The sequence below is a fragment of the Caretta caretta genome, chromosome 1 (assembly GCF_965140235.1).
Source record: "Caretta caretta isolate rCarCar2 chromosome 1, rCarCar1.hap1, whole genome shotgun sequence".
Lineage (NCBI taxonomy): Eukaryota > Metazoa > Chordata > Testudines > Cheloniidae > Caretta > Caretta caretta.
In genome coordinates this window covers 190,756,627-190,770,093 of record NC_134206.1, presented here as the reverse complement: position 1 = coordinate 190,770,093, position 13,467 = coordinate 190,756,627, and positions in this window count along the sequence as shown.

Here is a 13,467-nt window from a genome sequence, read left to right as displayed (position 1 = left end):
AATATCAAAATAATGAAATTTCTTGTGGAACAAGAAGTTCAGAAAAATGTATTTGGAAACAGCAAAATAGTTTGACATGTTCAAATAAAATGCTTCAACATTCTCAAAGCACGCTTGTTGAACCAAATCAAAATGTTTCATTTTGAGGCAGTTTAATGTGAGACTATATTTGCTTACGGGTGCCACAGTGCCTCATGAGAGGTATTTCTCATGCCTCATGCCCTCATTCTTTCCAATAGGCCAGACTCTGTGGCTGGACTGCATCTCCCTTCAGTCATGTGACTCCCATGATGCACCACATGGCTTCATCAGAGGGGTCCCTCACCAAGGCATGCGTGCATCATGGAAGATATAGATCTGCCAGGGAGCCTGACACATATGGAAGAAGAAGGGCATCAGACACAAGAAGTACAACCATCATGAGGCACCATAGGACCCTTAAGTAGATACAGTTTAATGTCGAATGGACTCTAAACAAAACAATTATTCAGGTAGTTCAACCAGAATGCACCAGGGAGGGGATATCAAAAAAATTCCGCAAAATAAAAAGTTTTCAGAAATGGCATTTTCTGTCAATCATTTCTACTTAATATTCTCAACCATCTCTAATGCTCTGAAAATTAGCCCCTACCATAAATGTTGCAGTGAACTGACTGATATTATTGGCTACAAAGGGGGGGGGGGCATAATTTTCAGTGTGACTAGTGATTTTTAATTGCTTAACCTAAAGCATCTTAAAGGGGCCTGATTTCAGAAAGGGCTGAGAATTTGCCCTTTGAATATCAGGGCTCTTTACACCGTCAAATTGTGTAGCCAAAATTACTAGTCATTCTTGAAGATACTGGCCAGATTTTTTTAAAAGTTATTAAAATAAATATCTTGCATTAAAACATACTTGTATCTTGCTGATACAAAACCCACACTTTCAAGAATAAGAAATTACAAAAAAAATCTATTCTCTCTTCAACCCCATGCCCATCTTATGGGATGTTAACCTCATGCTGGAAATCACTGAACATTTCTGAACAAGTTTGGTTTTTCTCACATGAACTAGTTGGAAGCATAATTCATAATGTCATGATGTAATGATGATACCTTGCCTGTCTGAGGTGTAGTAAGGTTTGTTTTATTAGTTTCACAGGTACCATCATCAGAAATAATGGAAAAAATGGCTTAATTGTGTTAGCTTTTATTCACTCTTTCACCTGAATAAAATCAAGCTTATTTGAAATAACCATATTAGATTTTTCAGAAAAGCTAAATTCTATGTTACCAACCAGTCTTCAGCAAAAGCTTAAATGGTTTTAAGTAGAGCTGGTCAGAAACTTTCCATCACAGATTTTTTTTTCAATGGAAAATGCAGTTTTCGACTTTTATGTCTGGAGAGAACTCTTTAGAAGCATAGCTGAGGGAATAAGGTTGATTGGATGTGACTGAATACCCAGTAGGGATGACATTAACCTACAGACATAAGTAGAATTTGAAACTTAGTAACAACATTCTAAGAAGGGTAAACAAAGAATCTGTCTTAAAGTCCTAAAGAATATATGCCCTTCACAGAGATGCCTTGTTTCACCTTTGTTAATCAAATGCAAAGGATCAATGTTAGACAAACAGGTAACTATCTTTACTGGATGCAAACTTCAAGGTCTGTGCTGCAGTTGCCACTGTAGCAGATCCATTAAAGCTTATTCTCAAATTCCCTTTATTGGCATTTAGTTTATTGCTACTATCTGCTGCGCTACCAATTAAGGCAACCATTAACATTCTGGTTATGAAGGACCTTTGGATATTTTTGTATCTTGCACATTTTATACATCTGGACAATACGAACTGCAAATAGTATTGACACAGATGGCGCATTCACATTTTTCTGTGTTTGGTCCTCTTTTTTTTTAGGATTAGGATCACAATTAATGCAAATTGTGTCTATGTTAACATTGTAGTACATGTTGAGCCTGGAAGATTCTCATTGATTTAATGCGCATTGGACCAGGACCACAGTGAAGGAATGCATGCCGTTAGTAGCTGAAATGACAATCTACGGAGTAAAAACAGGTCCTGATTCTGCAATGAGCTTTGATATATCTCTGCATGGGTACAGCAGTTTGCTGGATTGAGGCCTTTGTAAAGACTTCAGGATTTGGTCCCTACTTAAGACTGTTATTGATTCCACTTTAAGCCTTGTTTGGAGGAGAGATGCAGGGTTAACTTCTAATATTTCACATTTTGTTGTACTAAAGCCAAGTGACGCTGCAGTACAGGCTGCTAGAACAAAGTACCAATAAACTGTACGATGTGTAGATATGAAGTATTTATTAAATCCTCCATCCTGTGAAGGCTAGTATTTGCCCTTTCAGCTTCTACACATAATACATGAAGTATGATGCTGGGAATTCATCAGTTCAGGTCTGAATTTTCTTCCAGAGAACTTTAGGATTCCCAGATATATGCAAGAAAAAAGAATATGCTACAAATACTGGCAAAATACATGATAGGTTGTGAATTAACTGTCAGTGCAGAATGAACCTTCTGTGCTGGTTCCAAGGATTTGTTTACTGGCTAGCGCTTCTGAAGGGGACTTCACTTCTCACAATACATTTCTGCAGACTCTTCTTTGAGTACTCTTAATGGAAACCATAAAGCCCAGACATGTTGTGATACTTAATTCATTAAAGGGATTCAAAAATGTGACACCAGCGAACAATGTGCTTATAGCCTAAGAAATAAAAACAGGGAAAAGCCCTGGAATCTTTGGCTAGATATAATAGAATAAAATAAACTCTTCTCTTTATTGTACTTCCCACGACTCTGATCTCAGACTTGGGGGAGATCTACATTTAAAACGCTGTTTCAGGGCAGCTATGCCGCTGTAGCGCTTCAGTGAAGATCTACAAGGAGAGGTTCTCTTGTCGGGGTAGTTAATTCACCTTTGCGAGAGGCAGTAGCTATGTCAATTGGAGAAGCCCTCCCATTGACATAGTGCTGTCTACACTGGGGATAAGGTTGGTATCACCAAGTCACTCAGGGATGTGGTTTTTCAAACTCCTGAGCTTTGTAGTTATACCAATGTAAGTTTGTAGTGTAGATCTTGCCTTGGGCCTTTACCTTACATCTGAATAGGGCCCCATTACTAGCAGGACTCCTCATGGGCATGGAGAGGTCCAGCTGCAAGGTTGCGATAGCAGGATTGGGGCCTGTCTTTGCAAAATCAAACTCCTATTAGACACGGCAGGAATCTTTGATGCCTCTGATCAGTTAAAGAAATGAACAATAATGATGAACTCATGCACGGGAGAGAAGGGAAGTCTAGCCATTTGTTCATTAGTAAAGTTATAAATCCATCTTTCATTTGACCAGCACTGGAGGTGAGATTCTCACCCATGCTCTGGCCCCTTGACACCAGCTAAACAGGCTGTGTTCACATAAAGGGCTTTTAAAGTCCTATATCTGGCCAGTGGACAATTCCCTCTAACTCAGAAACTAAAGAAGACAGCCACAGGCTGCCCCCCAGGTCCCTCAGGCCATCCCCCAGGTGTAGGGAGCATGTTTGACATGGGGCTACAGTACACAGCACTGCAGAAATTCTGGGCAGCGCTGCTGCTAGCAGACAAGTGGAGACAAGCTGACAATATTTAGACCTGAGGGGCCGGGGAACAGCCCAGAATCAGGATGGTAAAAAAGTGGCCTTAACTCTGTTTCCTTGTGGGCTGTGAGTTCTGTGCTGTACCAATAACAGAGAGTGCACAGAGTCATACCCTGGTGGTCTTGGATTTGTATGGGCATGGGTGACACCATACCAGAGAGGTTAGTAGGTTCAACAGTTTTATTCTTTCATGTACTCAGATGCAGAGAAAGCTAGCATATCTTACCCACAAACATTTGTTAGTAATTACAATAACTATCTCTTTCCTTAATTAGGCCCCTATTCAAGAAAGTACTGAAGCACAAGCTTAACTTTAAAATAAATGAGTAACTTCAGTGGGACTTAATTTCAACAGTTTAGTACCTTGCTGGTTTTCAGTGTCAGTATCTCCTGCACAATACTGCCACAAACAAAGTGTACCTGTCCCTCCAGGTAGCTTGTTTCCCCATGAAAATTGTTTTGTTTATATCAATAAATCATGCTTCTCTGGTTACCTCTAGGGATATGCTGCTTGGAACATTTTTGATATGTAGATGACAATCAACCTGTTGCTAAGGAGGAAAAGGGGTCTTATAATCTGTACACAAGTATGATTTATACAATAATGTGAGAGTTGCATTTTGTTACAGGAAATAAATTACAATCCACTAATAAAACATACTAATCACTAAGACCAAGAAAACAGCAATATGAAGGCATATGTTCTGACCGCTGTACAGGCTGCAGTGCAAAGTACATGAAAAGTAGGGGGAGAGGTTCACTGAAAATTGGCTTGCCATTTAATCCAAGGTCAGTTGAGAAACCAAATGAATACCATGTTTAGTATTATGTTACTTTGCTGTGTGAAACCCTAATGGAAAGACTGCAGTGGTATTAATCATGATTACTATGAGGAATTTGGAGGCTGATGAGGCTCTAAACTTTCTTGCAATGGTCTTTGAACTGGCTAACAAGACATTTGCCTGTTTTCCCAATACGGGTATTTTAAGAATATATAGTAATGTACTTACATTTTATGGTGTGCACGTACATTCCCTTATGCAGAAAAGCCAAGAGAAATGAGGGGCTTGATTCTCCTCCCACAGCCATGCAAATCACAGGAAACTGTTGAACTCAGTGCGCTTAAAACATTGTAAAACTTCTGTAAATGAGAAGAATAAAACCCAAGATGTCTGTCCTGAGAGTGTCTCATTTAAAAGAAGAACAGGTTTTGTTTTACCAGTTGGTACCTAACTGATTGGAAGGCTTAAAAAACTTAAGGGAATCCCAGATAGATAAAAACTCATGGAGTCTGCCATTTATACTCTTGATGTGTGGGATGGAGGGAACTCCTAGAATGGGATCTATGAAAGAAGCTTTGATGTTAGGATCCCTTTATGAAACAAGGAACTTGGCATTGATTTCTCAGAGAAAGGTATTAGTATGAAGTCCAACACATTAGCTAAAATCAAGTATTTGATACTACAGGCATTTCATTAGACAACTGAATGCAATTTACAAAGATAGGTAGCCCACTCCCACTTATTCAAAGGGGCCTGTTTTGAGGCCCCACAATTACTCAAGGAAGTGTTTTTCCATAGCGATTTTTAGGGATGCCACATTTTCACAGAGAAATTGTTCTTTGTTGGAGCCTCAGAAGTAAAATCATCTTTCACTGACCAAGAAATGGAAACATCTTAACAAGTTTCACATCGCAGGAGCGGATTGGAAGCAAATTTCACTCAGTAGGAGTATAGTGAAAAAATGTCGTTAAACAACTTTACTTTCCAAAAGAAGGATGTTTATGTGGTGCATTGTTCATGAAAGGTTGATGAATTTCCCTGGAGGATGTGACAACTATGACAGAGTCATCAATTAAACTTAGAGGACCTGATTAACCACGGCATTACTCCAGTTATATCTGCTGTAACTTTCATAGAGTTACATTGGTATAAAACTGGAGTTGCACTGTTGTATGCAAGAGCCAAAGTATATATGTCAGATGCATTCATAAGAAAGGATTGAAAACCTTGTTTTTTTTACTAATCAAGACACAATAGAAAAGATGAAGGCCATCCAACAATCAAGTTAATTATTTTCAACTGAAAATGAGAATGTGGTTGAAGTGAAAAGCATTACATTGGCATATAAGTTTATCAAAATGGTTTTAAGTAGAGCTGGTCAGAAACTTTCCATCACAGATTTTTTTTTCAGTGGAAAATGCAGTGTTTGACTTTGCCAACCTTTTTTCTATTTTCCACCGTGAAAACTGAAACAAATCATTTTGTTGCAAGCTGGTTTGACCCAGACTGAAATATTTTGGTTTGCTGAAGTGAAGCATTTCATTCGGAGTCAGTTCAACATTAAACTCCACCTGCCTGTAGTGATCCATGGGAGTGGTAGTTCAGGTGCCTTATGGGTCAGAGACCTGGCTAGGCTATGATGCACCACAGCTTCCTCTCGGATCAAGATGCATGATGCATCATGGGAGTAACATGCCTGGGGCTGTATTCTGGGAGATGTAGTCCAGCCAGGTACCATAAAATAGAATTTTTACTTGAAGGCTTCTCTGGCATTGTTTGAACTACACAACAGGAGACTTTTTTTTCTAAGCCAGAAGAAAAATTGTTCTGTTACTGAGGGATCCAAAATATTCGTCTGGGAAAGGCACATACCTGTTAAAAAACTTTCCATTCCAGTACTATATAGATATGGCCTAATTCAGACTTCAGAGGAATCTCAGCAGAGTAAGGCTATGTCTACACTAAAAGGGCTACAGCTGTACAGCTTTGCTACTGTAGTGATATACTGTAAACACTGGCTACAGTGATGGAAGGGTTTTTCTGTTGCTGTAGTAAATCTACCCACTTGAGAGGCAGTAGCAGCAGGCAGTAGTATGGGTATATATATGTATAGTATGGATCTTAGGTCAGTGCAATTAGGTATCTCAGGGGTGTGAATTTTTCACATCCCCAAATGACATAGCTAAATTGACCTAAATTTTAGGTATAAACCAGACCTAAGTGAGAGCAACTCCAAGCCCACAGTAGGTGAATTACAAAGTCTGCTTAGGCTAAACCTCCATTATCCTTTTCCTTAAGTCACCATGATCTTTGTTTCTGCATCAACTGTCTCTCATATGCTATGTGTATGACCCAGTTAAAATAAATCTGACACCTGTATGCACCTGGAAGAACATCTGCATAAGCCTTTCTTGAGTTATCCAATTCCAGCCTGCCAGGACCCAAATCTTTTCTGTAATTTTTATGTGCTTTACTAGTCATGTGAAGAATGCATTCGCTCTCCTTCCTAGCTGCCACTTCTTGTCCTGCAGTGAACTGCAGAATGAATTAGCTTCCCTTGTGCTTCCATGCTGCCTGGCCTTGGGCAGTGCTCTCTTGTTTAAGGAGACTGCCAAAGTAGAAATGGAAAAGGATATAGACCAGAAATTCTGAAAAATGGTGCACAGGAACTCTAGAAAAATATTCAATTACTGTGTTGCTCTTGCACATCTGTCTAGGAAATTAAAGACTTCAATATCTGCTATAAAATCCAATCATTTCAGGAATATAGAGCAGTAGAAATGGGTGAATAAAAAATAAATAACTTACTTGATATTGCCTCTGCTTGCAAACTGACTGCAAGCAGCTGCAATATGCTTGAATTAATTTGTTCAAAATTATTCATTAAATAATTAATTGCAAATAAGTGGCCAGATTATCAATTGGTTTAAATTGCTGCAGCTCCACTGACTCTTGATTTACGGTGGCTGAATGAATGGCCCCTGATCTGTAGCTCATTTGTAAGCTGTTTATGTGTATTCAATATTTTAAATTCAAGCTTGCTTTGATACATAGGCCCCATAGTATGTATCTGTTCTGTAATTGGATGAGTAGCTCTTAGAATAAGGCTTACAGTGTGAAAACTTCAAACACACACACATGTGTGTAAGTGAGATCAAGGCTGTTACAATACCCTTTTCTCTGGCCTTTCTTGTTCCTGGATATATTGCTAAGGATATTTTTTCACTCTGCCTGTGAATACAACTATTAGAGAAGGTCCACTCTGACCTTAAGTAACTGACGTATCCATCAAACAACTGACACATTAAAATAACTTTGGACCATTTGAATGGGCTAGCTGACATTTATTTGAGAGCTGATCCAAACCTATGACAAACTGACAGAAGAAACAGCTGACCACTTGGCAAGACAGCCAGAATCTATAGTCATAGTTTTTGTAATTACCATTACAAAATGTACAAAGAAAAGGAGTACTTGTGGCACCTTAGAGAGTAACCAATTTATTTGAGCATAGGCTTTCGTAAGCTACAGCTCACTTTATCGGATGCATACTGTGAAAACTATAGAAGATCTTTTTATACACACAAACCATGAAAAAATGGGTGTTTACCACTACAAAAGGTTTTCTCTCCCCCCACCCCACTCTCCTGCTGGTAATAGCTTATCTAAAGTGATCACTCTCCTTACAATGTGTATGATAATCAAGTTGGGCCATTTCCAGCACAAATCCAGGTTTTCTTCCCCCCCCCACCCCCCACAACCCCACTCTCCTGTTGGTAATAGCTTATCTAAAGTGATCACTCTCCTTACAATGACAGGTTTCAGAGTAGCAGCCGTGTTAGTCTGTATTCGCAAAAAGAAAAGGAGTACTTGTGGCACCTTAGAGACTAACCAATTTATTTGAGCATAAGCTTTCGTGAGCTACAGCTCAAATAAATTGGTTAGTCTCTAAGGTGCCACAAGTACTCCTTTTCTTTTTTCTCCTTACAATGTGTATGATAATCAAGGTGGGCCATTTCCAGCATTGTTTTTTCCTACCCCCCCCCTCAGACGTTCTTGTTAAACCCTGGATTTGTGCTGGAAATGGCCCACCTTGATTATCATACACATTGTAAGGAGAGTGATCACTTTAGATAAGCTATTACCAGCAGGAGAGTGGGGTGGGGGGAGAGAAAACCTTTTGTAGTGGTAAACACCCATTTTTTCATGCTTTGTGTGTATAAAAAGATCTTCTATACTTTCCACAGTATGCATCCGATAAAGTGAGCTGTAGCTCACGAAAGCTTATGCTCAAATAAATTGGTTAGTCTCTAAGGTGCCACAAGTCCTCCTTTTCTTTTTGCGAATACAGACTAACACGGCTGTTACTCTGAAACCTGTCATTACAAAATGTAGTTAGCATTAGATAACATATCATTCACTGCCTTTCATACATATTCAGATAACTTGTATAACATTCATAATTGATCGTACTGCCCCCAGCCAAATGCCTGTCTAATTGCAAAAATTGCTTCCAACTCCAGTGTGTGGTGTAGGCGTGGCGTAGGGATGGGTAAATCCTGTGACTTTGGCCCATGAGTCCTTAGTGCTCTTGGAGTCAGCTGCTTCCTTCAAATGTATTTTCTCAGATGAAGGGTCCCTGACATTTACCATTCCTATTACTGCCCTATAGTAACAGTATTGTTGGAAGCAACATTGTCTGTCTCTCACTGACACAACAGTACTCCTGGACAAAGAAAATCCAAGAAGAAGGGTGAAGTACACAACAGAGGAAACTATCCATGTGGAGAAGCATGGATGTCTGCTGAGGTCCATGTCAGGTATCTGATATCACTGTAGATAAAATGCTGCACTGTTAACCACTAGTTAATTAGCTCATTGGATAATAATTAGATAATAGTCTTTTCAACCTACCTCACAAGGTAACAAATAGCTGAGTGGAGCATGAATACTTGACGTTTTCCGTAATGTACAATGATGTAATGTTGCTGGATAGGAAACTCTTATTCTGGATGCAGTAAAGTGAACTATTAAAAAGTCTAGTTTCAAAGCTAAGGGTAAGGAAACAGTGGAAAGAAATTCTGCTCCCAGCATGATAGTTGGAAGTTAATGCACATGTGAATAGCACTGTCACCATGCCATGGCTATCAATATGCTTACATTTCTCTCTGCAGGCTGTAGGTTCCGATTACTAAGCAAAAAAGAAATTTCAGAGTGTAAGCAATTAAAGGTGCCACAGTCAGAGGTGTTTTAGAGAAAAAAAAGTTCTACTAGAAAGTAGTAATCTTTTAACAAAACATGTTAAGGAAAAAGAAGCTTTTCTTAACAAAGGCCAATCCATACTTTGCATGTAAAAAGTGATTTTCTTTCCAAAGGATTCCCAATGGCTTTTCAAACATCAGTGGAGTATTTGTGACTTAATCATGACTTGTGGCTCTAGTCTTCATGACCCAGTGAGCTGTAACCTTTCAACTCATCCCTCCTTGCATGACTGAATCCTAGTTTTCATCCATGAAAATCTGGGCCACTTCATAGATACTCAACAGTGCTGAGCTTAATGAGAATGATTTGTCTGGTCAGAATTCTGTTTAAAACTTTCTGATAGTAACAGATTTCTTTGAAAATAATCAATAGTCGGACACACACTCTAGATTAGAGTGCAAGGATGTCTGAGAAAATAGCCAGACGTATGCTTTAGATCCAGGTCACAGCTGGAAGTGCCAGAACTCTATGGGCTAATAATACAAGCCACATTTATTAACATGAAAAATAAGTGCCACTCAAACAAAAGTAGAACACACTCATGGACACACGTGCTACCATTAAATGTAAATTTATTTTAAAGGATTAATGAGTCCATGTAACAATAGTCAATTGCAAGCAAAGACTCTGCTGAGTGGAAGGATAAAGATCACTGTGTGTAAGCAACAGACAGGTGATCTTAACACAAAGATAAAGTACCTGATGGTAAAGTAAGAGCTGTGGTAAGAAAAGGAAGACAGAGGAAAATTTAAAAAGTGGATAAATAGTAGTACATTGGTACGGGGTGGAGAAGAGGATATGTGATGTATATATGCAATTGGTAGGTGATATCAAAGGGCCAGATGACATGTTTTGCAAGGTGGAGGGGAAGAGAGAGAATTCATCTAAGGTCTCCTGTTTTCTTTCACTTAGTGTAAAACAACATAGCTTCACTGATGACAATGGAAGTACTCTGATTTACACGAGCTGAGGATCTGTCCCAGAGTATCTTGGTCTTTCCTGGAATGTAGGGGACTTCTTTTTAAAATGTTATTATTACTAAGGCTCCTTCTATAAGACAGGCTGGAATTTGGGCAATTATCATCTAGACTTAGTAAGGATAAACTGGCCAAAGGATATAATGTGAAAATCTAAGGAAGGTAGAAGGTGGAGGGATGGCTCAGGGAACTGTTAATGGGTGACTCTTTACCCTGTAGTTCACTCATCTGAAGCATATCTGGCAGCTCGTGTGACATTAGTTAGTGATTTCAGTTATGCGCCCAGGTCAGGAGTGCACTTTATAAAATCCATCATCACTACAGCATAAGTGGCCTCCTCAGTGGAAACTGTAAACTGAGAGTGGCTGAATAAGCATGGAGACTGAACTCTCACAGCTCAAGGGACAGTTCACCTGGGCCAGGTTTGAGGCTTTATGGAAGGGTAGTGTAGAGAAACTTGCACTGATTCATCTTATCTAGATATTTATAGCATTCTGATAAGCATGGTATCTGAACACCTTACACGTTCTAAATTTAAACATCATAAAAGGTCTCCTATATCAACTGAGGATCTGGCCCAAATTAAAGTAAGAAGAAAGGAGCTTTGCAGATGTGTAGTTGCTAAGACACTTGGGTGTACGCTACCTACCATATGAACAAACAAAAGGCTCCACACTCTAGGGCTGTAAATTCCACCACATTTCACAAGACTTAAATGTACTGAAATATTTAAAAGGACACTGGTATATGGGACTGATGCAGAAGAATTGTAGCTCAAAAAATGTTGAAAGTGGATTTCTGCTTTGTATTTTCTGTAATTTCATTTGTGGTAGATGTCATGTGGTCAGAGACAAAGTGAACTTTCTTAGGTGCAAGGTAATTAACATGCCAGTTGCTTTCATCATAGATTCCAATGCCAGAAGAGACCACTGTGATCAACTAGTCTGACCTCCTGTATAGCACAGGCCAGAGAACTTCCCCAAATAATTCCTAGAGCAGATCTTTGGTAAAAACATCCAATCTGGACTTTAAAATTGTCAGTGAGGGAGACTTCACGATGACCCTTGGTAAATTTTGCCAATGGTTAATTATTCGCAAAGTTGAAAAATTACACCTTCTTTCTGGTCTGAATGTGTCCAGCTTCAACTTCCAACCATTGGATCGTATTATACCTCTCTCTGCTAAACTGAAGAGCTCATCATCAAATATTGGTTCCTCGTGTTGATACTTACAGACTAATCAAATCACCGCTTAACCTTCTCCTTGTTAAGCTAAATAGACTGAGCTCCCTGAGTCTTATCTGGCCTTATCTACGCCAATGGACTTTACAGCCACAATTCACCAAAGGTGACACTCCCAATTCACCAAAGGTGACACTCCCTCGGTGGAATCAAGAGTGCAAGCAGCAGCATAGATGGGGCTGAAATCTAGGCATGACTGAATGGTAAGAATGCTGGAGGCTTGTGTAAACTACATCTTCCTATTGGTGGTGAAATATGTAATGTCACTTACCTCTTGCTTCAGTGTATTCAACAGGCTGCCTATGTAAAAGAGACCAAATGCTGGAGGTCCTTATTGAGTTTTTCCTTGCTCAGGAAACCCCTTTTCCATGATTGTAGTTAATGGAAATTTGCTGGATTGAGGACAAAAGACCTCAGGATTTAGCTCTATGTGACGTATTTTGGATTTTTGCCTTGCTGTTAAATTATTTTGAGGGATCTGTCATTCTCTGATTATGGTACAGCATTAAAGGGAGGGACCAATGAATTTTGACTATGTCTTTTATACCTCTGAAGACTTCATCTATGATGTAGATACTAAATGCTGCCAACATATAAGGTACTTTACCTAGCTGCATTTGGATTTTTTTGATGAAAGTTTTTTTTATTTTCCCAGCAGCTCGTATTATTTATACTCTTTATACCATGTAAAGTAGCTCAGCTGTTGAAGGAAATACATGAGTCTTAAATCATTACCCATCAGTGCAAAATTTTGAATCTGCCACATTCTGAAGCCCTAGTAGTCAGAGCTGGAAGTAAGCTTCACAAGCTGAAGAAAGAATTTGGGCCCTGAAAATTCACAGGTGTCAAACTAAGTGAAACAAGTTAGTGATTTCCAGCCCCCAGTGATTTCATTCAGCCCTGCTAGTAGGAAACTTAGTTCCCCATTGTACAGGCCACTGAGAACTGGCAGTACTGAAGAATCACATTCAGCTAATGAAGGAAAGGAAAACTTCAAGTCATTCTTCAATAACCCTTGCAGGAGCTGTATTTCCTTTAGAGCTAGTTGGGAATTTTCCAACAATGCTTTTTGACAGGAACTGTGGTTTGTACAAAATGGGAACTTTCTGCAGGATTTTTTCCTAATTATTTTCCATTGAGAAAATCTAAAGAAAACACATAATATGTGCATCTGCCTGAGCCACAAGAGTGCCTTCCTAGGAGTTCCACGGCCATGGTGTATCGTAGGATATGCAGGAAGCCCAGCTCATAGGGACGAATTCAGGCAGGTGAAGTACAACGCTCATGAAGGGCTCAGATGGATTCAGATTAATGTCAAAACATCTTGTTATTTTGATCGAAAATATCAAAGTTACACCTTTCAACACTTACAAATCAATTTTTTGGAGGGGAATGTTTTGTTTCTCAAAGTGTTGATATTTTGATTCCATTTGAGACAAACAAATATCAGTATTCTGATCAGCTTTAATTTCCTTATTACCATGGTCATGGTCTAATACTGTGTTCTACAGTAGTGCTGGTGCATTGGTTTTTAGGGGGTTTCTCTCGAGTACTGTAGT